General features: G+C 35.2%; 1 protein-coding gene across 3 annotated transcripts in view; it reads right to left on the bottom strand.

The window, feature by feature from the left end:
- The window catches only part of LOC134793518 (netrin receptor UNC5C-like), a 148,329-nt gene that overhangs the window by 71,300 nt on the left and 62,945 nt on the right, over positions 1–14,084 (bottom strand). For 2 of the 3 annotated variants that reach the window (XM_063765101.1, XM_063765104.1), the window contains exon 1: positions 531–832. The exons of the other annotated variant lie outside the window; for it this stretch is intronic. The gene's annotated coding sequence lies outside the window, so the exon portion shown is untranslated. Of the gene's footprint in view, positions 1–530; positions 833–14,084 lie in introns of those variants that run through there. 3 annotated transcript variants of the gene reach the window in all.

The following is a 14,084-nucleotide window of genomic DNA, read 5'->3' as shown; positions in this document are numbered from 1 at the left end:
TAATTGGTCTACGAAGAAGCTCGTCTTAGGTTATTTACCAGACATCGTAAATTTTATAGCATTTTCGGTGCAGCGGAGTGGTGTTAACGGAATTGGTATAAACAATTTCAACCCTAATGATTAATTAGCGTTAATTACGTTAATATTAACCTTAATTTACTATTTCAGTTGGAATTATCTATATCAATTCCGTTAACGCCACTCCGCTGCACCAAAAATGCTATAAAATTTACGATGTCTGGTTATTACATAAAAGTACATAGGTATATATTAAATACAATGTTACAAACTCCAGATTTCTCGAACAAGGATTTACCGTAAATAGACTATACTTAGCTATTATTATCAGTTCTCTAATATAGTTAAACCAAAATAATAGGTAAGCTTTTGGTTAATAATACTTATTTCTAAAAAATATTATTAAAATGTGTTTTTAGCCTAGGTAAGTACTCTATATCCTCTCCCTAATATAAAATGCAACTTTAGTTAAGTAAATTATTTCCGCAGAATGTATTTAATTAAATACGTACCAAAAATAGTGGTAAAAATTAACCCAGATCCACTCAAAACATAGAGTCAAAATCCAGAGTTCACAACACAATTATCAAAACAAATTAATCTGTCACTTCCACTAAATACAGTCCAGTAAAATAATACGCGAATACTAGAATCGTATCCACACCGCACGGCTACGAAATTGAAAACAAGTTTTCACTTCACGTATGCAAATGACACTAACGAAAACTATTTTCACAAATTTGCGGTTACGTCAGGAACGTGCTGATAAGCTCGACGCCCGACGCGCACCAAAGTCGCGGCACGACTGAATCGGCAACCGCCTCCAACCAAAGGGGAACAGGGAACGGAGCGGGAGGGGCGACAGGACACCGGGGCGTAGGGAGAACCACTTCGGACCGAGATAACTTTTGATCTTTTTGGAGTCATAGAAGATTTTAATGACGCATATGGCTACATGAACGAAGCACAGAAAAAGCGCACGTTAAGTGTTAAAGCATGTCAAGGGCCAAAACGACGTGCCAGAAAAAACTGAAACCAAGATTGCGGGTGACATCTTTAAAAATAACCACAATAAAGTTAAAGACAGGCCGGATTGATGGAACTAACTTGGAAAGAGATTTTTAGATTAAAATCTCGTCTGAGACGTTTGAAATTGGATGAAATGCGAGCTTCGTTCCGCGGGCGGAATATTGCGTTTTATATTCTTCCGCATTATTTCCACATCATCTCGGGATCTCGGGGCGGACAATATTGCACAAGACTGGGTTTTTGTCCCGTCGCACATGTCAGGGGCTGCAAGGGCAGGTACACAAAAGCCGACCCGCCTCGACTTCCAACGGACTCATAGATTAATGGCGGGAATTGTGGAGTTAAGAACCCAAAAATTTACAACTGCATTGTGTTGCGCGTTTAACAAAAGAGCACAAAAGATCGGATCAGCTTCTGTTATTACCTTATCGTTTATCTGAGCTGAAGATTTCTCTCACTCTGGGGTAATACGAGAAACATTATGGTGGATATCGTTTTTATGTGAAACCCTGATCTGCCCTATACAGCTGTTTGGGAGGCGTACCGTTAACAAGCATACAAATAACCTTATTGTGATTCTCAAGTATTCTTGGGAAATGCTCCAATCTGTATAATGCATCAAAGATACCTACTTAACGTTAAAAGGGTGTCTTGTTACCGATTTTGACAATAGGCGCGTATCGGGATTCCATTCACTGAGTTAGCTGGCGATAATTATCTCTGTAGATGTTGCTGTTATACATATTTTCATTGAATATAACTCCAATCAGCGTTTCTATCGGAGTCAGTCCATTCATAGGGATAAAATAAAAATTGGTGTCAATTTGGCGACAACTCTAATTGTTATTATGTGCCTCTCTCTTTATAAGAAAAACGTACTTAGTGGTAACTAATCCAAATAAGCATACAAGAGAAACTGTAAAAATTTGTAGACGAGGTTTCGAAGACATTTATTAAAACTCGATGAATGCCAGATGGTTGTAATGGAACTCACACAGTTAATATCCACTTCACAGCCACTTTTACTTCCCGTCGTTTTAATTTTTAACAGCTTGCGATAAATAAAAGTTTCATTAAATTGATAAAATATTAATATCCCATAGTGCCGTATGTCTTCAGTGTGGTATGGATGGACGTGATGGTACACGAATTCCACAAAATGATGCAATCGTTATGGAATCTATTGTGTGTAAAGACATTTTACTATTTTCACTTTCACAGTAAAAAAAATAATTGCAATTATATTCACAATCATTTCAGAATGATAACATAAATTTAATATTCTTACAAGTGATTACTATAAAGTTACAAAAGATAAATCATTTGAAACAGTAGTGCACTAAAATAAAAGCTACGCCACACAAGCAAGTCACGCGCTGTAATGAGTAATGGACTCGCGTTCATTACTCTTCCTTGGAGTTTGCGTCAGACTGAAGCAGCTCTATAAGATGTGTAAAGTGCTTTAAAAAGTTTGATATATTGTGTGGGGGAGCAGATAAGTATACGTGTGACGGGCTAAGCAGGTGTTAATACTAGGTTATTTTCTTGTGCTTCTTTAAAAAGTGTTTGACACTTAACCTTCTTTCGACATTTTGTTTTTTGAGGATCTCATGGCTGAATAAAATTTTTACTTAGTTTTTACTTTTTCATACAGAATACAGAATACAGAATACAGATCTTTATTGGTAAAAGCAGATTTTACAGGTCACATTTTATACATATTTACAAAAAATATATGTTAGTAGGTACACACATATAATATGTTCTTTAATTAAATTAATTATTACATAACATTTTTTTAAACAAAAACGTTAATTTACTTATTACGTTTAACATTAATACAATTTTAATTATGGTGCAGTAGTCAACGACCTCATCGAATATTTATAAATTCGTCAATGCTGTAGAATGCTTTTTCTATAAGCAGCAGTTTAAGTTTAAGTTTAAGTTTATCGCTTGATTACCTGGTTGAAGGTCATGTAGTATATATAGTTCTGTGTGTACCCGTTTCATTACTATTTTATGTCACCAAATGACATAAATTAGTAATGAAACGAGTGTTTTTCTATACTGGCCTTTAAAAAAGTCATCCATATTTTACTAGATCGTAAACGGAAAAAAAATTGATGGAAGATTTTATTGATTTAATAGAGCGTTAATTTCTTAAAGGACCTGGTTATATCTAAAGAGGCAAGTTTTTAATACTTCATAAGTTATAATTGCCCAATTGAAGGCGTGGAACGTAATAAGCTTGATATGGATTTGTCAACATTTGTCGTTTTATATTGCCGACAGTGTAATTATTTTTTATTACCCATGTAACAGTTACCTAACAAGGAACAAGATCGCGAAAAAGGCCACCTATGCGATGGACTGACCAAATTCAATCTGCAATGGAAAGACCCCTGAACGCATTTGCCAGAATAACCTCCAACCGCGGAAAATGGCGAGAAATCGTACGGCAAGCAACATCTGTGCCTTATGTCAGCAGTTGACCACGGTCCACGACACTCTGCAAAGAGTATAACGACTAAGAAGAAGAAGAAGAAGAAGTTACCTAACAATTAACATATTCAATGCCAGTGCAAGCTACGCGCTACGAGCGTAGCTGATAACACGGGAAAACCCATATGTAGCGAAAAGCGACTAACAGGCCTATTCAGATTTCGAGATAATCACATCTTGAGACGATTTAGAGATCAACTAGATCTACATTAGATATCGACTAGATGTGACTTGGATACAGTGTTGGCCGAAAGTTAATGCGAATTGAAAATGTTCGACATTAACCATTATAATTTGAACCTTAAACCGTAACGGACGATTACAGTTTACGATTCAATTTATAATGGTTAATGGCCAGCATTTTCAATTCGCATTAACTTTCGGCCAACACTGCTTGGATATCTAAGTCATAACTAGTCGAAATCGTTCAAGAGGACCTCCAGAATCGCGGAAACGTCAAATTTGACATATCTATCTTACAAATATCTTTAAATTATCCGTATCGTAACTTGTTGAAGTCTAGTAGAAATCTAATTCATTTTCCGAATCGAGCCGTAAGAACAGAGAACCCGCCTAGCGGGATGCTGGCAATGAATGCTTAAAGGAATTTCCATCATAACAAGTCAATTTTTTTTTATTGCCTAACAATAAGTATATGCAAGCTGAAAATTCGAAAAACATACTTGTAACAAGATCCACTATTGTACCTATTGGGTACACTACATAATTCCGAAATATTTTATGCCGAATTTTAAAATATCGAATTTTATTATTCCGATTTTTATTCGGAAATATAAAATCACGAAGTTTTATATTTCCGAATAGTAAAACCGACGATTTTTTAAATTCCGAACCACATAATTCCGAATATAACAATTCCGATAGAGAGAAACACCGAATTTAACATTTACGATTTTTGATATCACGAATTCCGAATTGTCATAATTCCGAAATTTTGAATTCCGATTTGACGTGATTCCTATTTTTTAAATTCCGAATAACGATATTCCGAATTTGTTGTTACTAATTAAAGGTACCTACGTTTCTACGGGGGGTAGCAGTTCTAACGTAACCTAAACCTACTTTTTTTAAAACAGTTATTTACTGTAGGGGTCGCAGTTCTACTTTTCTGTAAGCAGTAAGTTTCTAGGGGAGGGAGGGTCGCAGTTCTAACCTAACCTACACCTACTTTTCTAGTAGCAGTTGATTTCTGTAAAGGTCGCAGTTCTAACCTAACCTAACCCACTTTTCTAGTAGCAGTTGGTTTCTGTGAAGGTCGCAGTTCTGACCTAACCCACATTTCTAGTAGCAGTTGGCTTCTGTAAAGGTCACAGTTCTAACCTAACCTAACCCACTTTTCTAGTGGCAGTTGGTTTCTGTAAAGGTCGCAGTTCTAACCTAACCTAACCCACTTTTCTGGTATCAGTTGGTTTCTGTGAAGGTCGCAGTTTTAACCTAACCTAACCCATTTTTCTAGTAGGAGTTGGTTTCTGTGAAGGTCGCAGTTCAGTTCTAACCTAACTTAACCCACTTTTCTAGTAGCAGTTGGTTTCCGTAAAGGTCGCAGTTCTAACTTAAGCCACTTTTCTAGTAGCAGTTGGCTTCTGTGAAGGTTGCAGTTCTAACCTAACCCACTTTTCTAATAGCAGTTGGTTTCTGTAAAGGTCGCAGTTCTAACCTAACCTAACCCACTTTTCTAGTAGCAGTTGGTTTCTGTGAAGGTCGCAGGTCTAACCTCACCTAACCCACTTTTCTAGTAGAAGTTGGTTTCTGTAAAGATCGCAGTTCTAACCTAACCCACTTTTCTAGTAGCAGTTGGTTTCTGTGAAGGTCGCAGTTCTAACCTAACCTAACCCACTTCGCTAGTAGCAGTTGGTTTCTGTAAAGGTCGCAGTTCTAACCTAACCTAACCCACTTTTCTAGTAGCAGTTGGTTTCTGTAAAGGACGCAGTTCTAACCTAACCTAACCCACTTTTCTGGTAGCAGTTGGTTTCTGTGAAGGTCGCAGTTCTAACCTAACCTAACCCATTTTTCTAGTAGGAGTTGGTTTCTGTGAGGGTCGCAGTTCTAACCTAACTTAACCCACTTTTCTAGTAGCAGTTGGTTTCCGTAAAGGTCGCAGCTCTAACCTAAGCCACTTTTCTAGTAGCAGTTGGCTTCTGTGAAGGTTGCAGTTCTATCCTAACCCACTTTTCTAGTAGCAGTTGGTTTCTGTAAAGGTAGCAGTTCTAGCATGTCCAAATGATTTAAATGCATTTTTTTGCAGATCAATTTTAAAAACGGGTGACCATTTAATTACTTCCCTTTTGAAAATTACGAATTTCATTATTCCGAGTTTACAAAAGATCGAATTTCTGAATTCCGAATTATTTTATTTCCGATCGGTCAATGATTTTTCGGAATAGACAAATTCGGAAAAAAAATCGGATTTTTTAAAAATCGGAACTTTAAGCTTTCGTTCATATGACAGTCGGATTTTAAGTATTCGGAAATAGCGCAGTCGTGATTTTCTTCTTTCGTGGTTTTCAAAGTCGTGATTTCGATATTTCGGACGTATAAAATATCGTGATTATGAAAATCGAGGTTATGAAAGTCGGAAAAACATATTTCGGAATATTTGGGTGTTCCCTGTACCTATTACCTGTTCATAAGTTTTGAGACGACGCAAAACTTCATAAAAGTAACGAAAGTCGATTAAATTAAGCTTTCGTTAAGCTTAAGAATTCAAAATAAATTTATTAGGTTTATATATTTAAAATTATACGGAGTATACCCTTTTTATCCATTAATGTATCCTACATTGTTCGTGTTAGGAATGGTAGGATACAATAAACTTGAAGTTAGAAGGGAACTGGGGCTAGCTTCATATATATTTAAGTTGGTACGAGGGAAGTTGTGCAATCCTGGAGTCCTGGCAGAGGTGCGTTTGAACGTACCAGACCGGTATGTGTGGCGGCGGCGGCGGCCGAGCCTGCTGGCCGAGCCGCGCGCTCGAACGCAACTCCTTCGCCAGGCCCCCTTTACGCGCGCAATTCGGACCCTTAATCGAGTAGCGATCGAGTTAGATTTGTTTTTTTGTTCTTTGAACGAATTCACAAAGGCCATGTTATATGTATTGTGTTACTGTAATTTTTAACAATGTACCTATGTTGTTTAGTTTCTTTTGTGTTAAAATTCCATACTGTCGAATTAGGATAGCCTGTAAAGATGGTTGTGTGTATGTTAAATAAAAAAAAAAAAAAAAAAAAAAAAAAAAAAAAAATTTTCGAAATGTGTCATATTATTTGTACCTCATTGGATTTCACGGGCCTAGAAATCACGGTGTTTTGATAGGCTTGCTTGGGGATATAGATCCAACACGTAGAGGAAATACTACCTTCTTATGAAAATATCTTCCCCACCACAATACAAGCAAGGTAATTAAATATTGCTTATTCAGCATAATAGTCGAAGCATTTCTCAATATGTCGGTGTATAATTTGATAATTTCATATTACTTTCATACGAGTACTTTCCCGCCAGTAAACATACCATTTTCGGGATCGTGCCGGAACCCCTTAAATGCCAACATATTAAATGACTATAATAAAAAAAAGATAGAAGGCCCTTTTAAATAAGCTCAATTTAGTTTAATTAATTATAGTGTAGTTTTTAAATAAAAATATTAATGAAATCGTATAACATTTCAATTATCGAACTATTTGAGTTTACATTCGTCTCAAGACTTATGAACAGACGAGGTAACTCTAATGACGTTACGCGGCCAAAACAAAAACGTTATTTATCATTTTGTTAATAACAATCACTTCAGTATTTTTGTTACACAATTACAAGCATTTCAAAATTTGAATTTCAAGTTTGTTGTTTCAATAGGTTGAGTGAGTCTGTGCGGAAAGTGAAGAGTCGTGGAATGTATAGGGCCGAATACGTTCCACGACTATTTTCTTTCCGAACAGACTCTACCTAGCAAATTTTTGGTATCTAATAAAATCTGATCCCAACCCTTTCAAAATAATAAAACACCGCCCATTTTTTCGTTATGCTACTGTAAATTTTAACAACCGGCCCGGCCCCAACTGCTTACCATATGCGTCCGATCGCAATCTCCAAGGAAATTTATCTCTCTCACTCAGAATCTTGTTTTTTGCCAATCCCTAAGAGTTTTTGCAAATCACCTCATTTTAAACATCCTCCATTTCGAGAGAAGTATTCAGATAATTACGGCGGTCCGTCTTTACTTTCCCCGGTTTCGTTCATTTAGATTATGGTGTTATGTGTTGAGGTGTAGAAGCCGAAGTATAGCCTGATTTTGAAAGGTTTCGGTTAGTAGGAACAATTAAGTTAGTATTTTTAGTAATCAGAATGTATAATTTCTACACTAAATAAAGTTTTCATTTGTAATTCTTATCTTACGTAAAATTTTTGTTTTTGTAATTTGAAAATTTTGTAAACAGTATTATTTAAAATAAGCAGTGGGTTATTGATTCGACTGTTATTTTGTAACTTTATTTAATTTACACTTAAACTAAAATCAAATAATAAAAAAATATTAAATCAAGTGAAAATCAATTTTCATACTTCGGTCACTCACATATTTAATTAGCTTTAACATTTGTTTTATTTTGTTCCCGAAATCCAAAACAGATCATTTTTGGAGCTCTGTCAGTGTTGATCAGTGTTGAACTGTTGACCTACTCAGTTATGTAGATTTAATGTCTACCTTTAGTAACTATCAAATTAATGTATTCTAATTTAAATACTCCAATACCAGTTCCATGTTCTGCATGATTTATTTAATTTTCTTCTGTGATTCTTTAAAGCAGTTTAATTTTGTTCAGCAAGCTAATTAATCCGAGGAACGTAACAGCACTGATTGCGACTGCATTGTTATTCCGCCGCCGTCCGTCCGTCCATCCGTTGTATTGTCGGTGCACGGTGCACGCTCACGTTCTACGAGCTTTATGGACTTTTTGTCAGTTTTTAATCCAAACACTAAAAATATTGGTAAAACTTAATAACTTAAATATTAAAGCACTTGTCAATTACACCTTATTGGAATAAATAGTCTCTGCGGGAATTATTCAGGAAAAATAAATGAAAATATTTTTTATGAACAATCATTTGATAAAAAAAACAACAATCAATGATGATGATGATGATGTTATGATGATCAATTTTGCCAAATTGATACAGTAATATCACACAGTAATCACTCAATCAAATTACACATTTAAATAATTATAATACATAATTACATTATTGATTGGAATCGATGGTAACGGAAAGATCGTAATACATTTTTCGTAACATATTTTAAAATACAACCTTGGTTTAAAAGTTAAATTAAAAAAATAAGTTAAGTTTAAAGATTTTTTTCTAGAAACATGCCAGAATAACTACAAGTATCTAAAAGGTAATAATAAATCACCAATATATGTCTTGTTAATTTACATTTGCGATTGTAAATTATAATTACAGCCAGCGTCTATTGCCAGCCAGTGTCCTACATTTCAGTACTAAATTTAGCTAGCTCCAATTCCCAGACAGCCGCCAAAGGAAATGCAAATATTTTAGGAGCGATATCAGGTTTATTTGTGTTTGTTTGTACCTATGATAATTGGTATGATTTCATTGATTAAAATATTCCTAAGTTGGATTGGAGCTCATGCTAAGGTTGTGATTTCAGAGCATCTACGTACCTACTCAGAAGATAGAGAATAATCTACATTTCTATTTTTTTTTCAAATTGATAAGGGTTAAAGAAAACTATAACAAAGCAAACTTGATTATTAATATTTATTCAAGAAAAATGCATAACCTCTTTTTTGCTAGGTGTTTTTCTATAAAATTATCTTCACTAACTTTCTTAAGAGTTTATCTAAAATCGATACACACTTACAAATTTTACGAATATGTGATACTGTGAAATGCAATAGGTATATGAAATCTTACTATATTATTCTTGCAATTGAATACATAATTTATTTAACCCTTGCCCTATCAACACACTGTAAACATTTCGTAATATGCTTAGTCGGGGTTTCTGCAACTTTATAGGTCCGGATTCCGGATATAGTAAAATTTATCGATGTAATGAATTCACCTAAAACGAGCAACCCCTGAGTTAGAACATGGCAAGTTATATCGGCTAGCACCCGCGGCTAGACCGTCCAACTCAAACACTGAGAAAATTAATCCCGGTTCACTTCGTTAACTCCGGTTTAGTTGTTTTCATAAGGTTTTTATCAGTTGATAGGTTAGCGCTTAAAAAAATAATTGTTCGAGATAATTCAACTATGTAATTTTTTTTTGTTTCTTACTATGTAATTTTCATAAGTAAAAACGATGGCAAGTACATAGATGGAGATGACGATAAGTAGTAAATGAATGTATTTTCTTTCTTTATTTCTTTTTCTTTCTAATGGGCGGCAGACAACTATGAAAGAAAGTCACATGCTGTGCCGACCCCAAAAGTGTAGTTATTTAGTTTGTAAGCAATCCGTAATTTCTCATAGTTCAAATCTCCAAACCAAATGTCTCATACACTACGTGACGATCTTTCCAATAAGATAACCGCGGTTTTTGCTCCACATTCCCACCTCATCCCATTGTTACCAAGAAATCACTTGTAACGGTTCAGCTTTTCCACTTTCCTTAGTTTTTGCTCGATTTCTAATATCATATTTTCAATTGACGGTGAAATAAGAAATTTGAGATCTAAAAACTTATTTCTTATTCAATAATTTCATGCTAATAGTTGGAGATGGTGAGAAGGTCGTGCTCAAATCGTTGACGCTTTAGTAGATTTCATTAGACCTAAATAAATATATTATTTCTAATATACTATTTAGACACCATTATAAGTAGTTGTATACCTATATAGAGTGTATTTTAAAACAACCGCAAAATGTTTTTTTTCGAAATCAAGTTGCGGTTGAGTATGTATTAGTGTAGCGTACTTTTCAATGCTAGTTATTACGGGGTAATAAACAACCTCCTTTAGTTTTCAACCGCAGACCGATATAGACAGACAGACTAGATCTTTTAAAACTAGAACAGGTCTTGCAACACACCGATACATTATCCTTTTACTTACAAACAAATAGTTACTCTAAATAAGAGGTTTTCCTCGGGGATCGCGAGTGGCACGCGGCTGCGGTTTTATTGTACCTAATAAAATCTCCCGAGCTTCGATACAGAAGCTTGAATTATAAACGAGATATACCGAGATGGGCGCGGATATAGGAAGATGTAGTTACGTCGTGAGCTACCGTTGGCGTGGCTCACGAAGTAATTTGTCTTTGCGCTTACGATTCTCATGTTCCTGTTCGAGTCTGTTATAATTGTTGGGCGAAGCTTGAGCACGACCTTGATGTTATTTGACTGTGGCGGGTCGTGTTTGAATATATAGGCTTACAACAGCCTGAGTCGGGAACAAGAACATTTCATAAAAGGAGATTCGAGGCTTCGTGTTTGTAGATAATATGCTCGTAAGATCGTCGCGAGACAATATCTGTATAAACTTGCTAATGTCATGTCATCTGTTCATGTTATAAAGAGAGAATTTAGAGTCTTAGACGATAATGCGATTCTAATTAATGCGACCATACTTTATAACGTTTCTTTAAAGGGCCGTCACAATATATCACTGCTTGGTCGACTCGGTACTCGAAGGCCCACAACACCCCAATAATAATAAATACCTAATAAACGTTTCTTTAGTTATTGACGCCGTACTATAAAATTCATAGAAAACAATAATTGAGCATAAGTATTCTTTAAAATATATGTAGTGCCAGTTCAGGAGGCAAAATACACTCGCTATCTCATTTATAGAGGTACATAATTATGACGACCAACTTGAAAGAACTTCTCCTAACCTCTAGATATGGATGTTTGTTTGGTTTCACTAACAGAGGTACCTAAGTACTTAATTCAGTGCTAAAGTGTCGAAACCTCACCAGTCTCACCACGAGTCCCAGCTATGGAGGTTTCTCACATCCAAGTCCCTCTTAACTAAGTTTTGCAGTACTATATACATTATTATATTCTTCCTCGCCGCGTCGGGCATTAGTGATTCCGTCAATTATTCCTCTCCGTGTTATGGAAGGCAGGTAGGTATGGAATGGCTTGCAACGCCGAACTTCGTCTTAGAAACTCGTTTCAACGAGGCGCAGCGTAAGGCATTTTACATTTCTATGTTTTCTAAATATGGTAACTTAGCATGACGTAGTTTATGTAAGCATGCAAAGTTAGTTAGATTAGTCTGTTATCTATATTATATTACCTACTCAATTCATAAAACTACCAAAATGGTATTAAAAATTACAAAGATAAGCGGCGCTGGAAGGAACAATGCAGAATAATGTAGTGTGGAAGCCGCTGGGCGTGGTCCGATGCAAATTGCACGCCGGCCTGGGGCCGTAGACAGATCGTGAGCTGACCGCACCGGTAGCCCACGACACTCCGCCTCGGGCGCGAGCACTACTTTACCGATCAAGCTCATCCAGATTTCAGACTTCGAAATTTGAATTTGTGATTAGATGATATTTTATTTACGAGAGTGTTCTTGAAAATACTATTGGAGCACGGAATATGTGTAGTGCTGAAACTTCTAACCTTTGATACAATATTTACCTACTTGTTTTCGATTTTGGATCTTGATATTTACACAATATAGTACTTGTCATTTGCTGATCAATATACGTGGAGGGAAAAAAATACAGTGTTTGTTACTAACAGTAGGTACCTGCTGTGAGCAATTTGTTAGACCAAGTAGTGTAAATGTTATAGTATGTTATATATTCGTAATCTACTCACAAAGCCCGTTCATTTGATACCCCATTAGGTACTTATGTTTAAAAGAAACACAAAGTTTTCTGTTTACTGCCGACTTTATGACGTCACAGTTACTACCCCCACCATTTTTGCGCTTGTCATCTCATATATTTGTGTTCAGGACATCATACTGAATGCATTGATACCAAATATATCCTTGACTTGAGCGTCGATTATATCCGCTTTGAGCGAAACTCGATTTCTAGAAGACTTATAACTAGACAAAATTACACTCTACTAATTAGCTAAATATTAAAACATTTTATTCTCAACCAAAATATTTCATTTCAAAATAAAATATGTATTACAATTTCAATGTACCTATGTACTTCCAAGTCTAATCATCTCATAGTTTAGACATAATTTAATTTATTTAATGTGTATTTAGTTACATTACGGTATATTTATTGTGTAGTTTATTAAACTGCTTTTTATTACAATGTACGTGAGAAATAAAATACAATGTATACTGCTCTTATAATTATGTAAATAGGAACGGGTAACACGGTAAGCATTATCGTAAAATAGGCGGACTCGAAGCACGCGGCGTAATCAACGCAACGGTTAATTACATCTCCATTCTTAATCTACTTACGACTCACGTGAATTGGGGTACTGAATAAACTTAGGCCTTTTCTGAACTACGAGTATACCTGGTATTGTATAGAGATAAAGCTGTTTTCCATCCTTGCAGATCTATACGTCGGCCATAGGATTGGTATATACCTACGAAATAAGGAAAATGGAAAAAAAGAGTAACCCTGATCATGTATGATATTTAAAAAAAAAAAAAAAAAAATACAATTATAATTATGATTAAAGCAGGTACAGCTGAAGAATTTATCCAGCTTATAATGAGGAAAACGCAACGTGATTATTTAAAAAATTCTCAGATAAACTAATTATGATTAGTTGGCCTTTCGATCTCTCGTATAGGCTGGCGCTTGGTACGTCTATGACTTCTAATATTTCAATTAGTACGATTTCATACAATCATCAGATGAAAGTGAAATGTCAAATCGCTGTAGGCAGCAAGGTTTAGTTCAACCGCTTGAAACTTTGATTTCATCCAATAGAAATTGTACAATCAATATGTACAAAAAGCTTTTGGTATTTTTCATATGACATCGTCATATCACCATGACTTCTGATTGTAAAATTTTTATTATGGCTAGACAGCATAAGTAAAATATTAAATTATTTTTTTGGACTTGTATAAGTTATCAAGATCTTGGTCAGTTGTAAAAATGTTGTGTTCACAATTATTAGCCTACAGTCCATGGTGACAGACACGATGATCAGATTTTATTCAAAAAATTCACTAGAAAATTACCGTATAAAAGCATGTAGCAGTTGCATAACTGTTATTATATGTTATAAAACGAAATCTTGGATTTTTATCACCTTATTTATAAGCGATAATCGCGATCAGTATCTTCGTAAGAAACGATTTCAACATTTACTTAACTCATTTAACTTTTCTTGAGGTCACGTTTACTTAAACATTTAGAGGGAATTTAAACCCTATCACCAACAAAATAAGTACCAACACATACTTTGTGACGATCATCGTTATCAAGCTAAGTAATGGGGTAATTCAAACTCATGATGTCGTATTAATTTTGCGGTACGTGGTGATTATTGACCATATTTAATTACAAGTTCATTATTTTGTGATTTTATGTCGATTCAAT

The sequence above is a fragment of the Cydia splendana genome, chromosome 9 (genome assembly GCF_910591565.1).
Source record: "Cydia splendana chromosome 9, ilCydSple1.2, whole genome shotgun sequence".
NCBI lineage: Eukaryota > Metazoa > Arthropoda > Insecta > Lepidoptera > Tortricidae > Cydia > Cydia splendana.
This window is presented reverse-complemented; position numbering and strand designations above follow the sequence as displayed.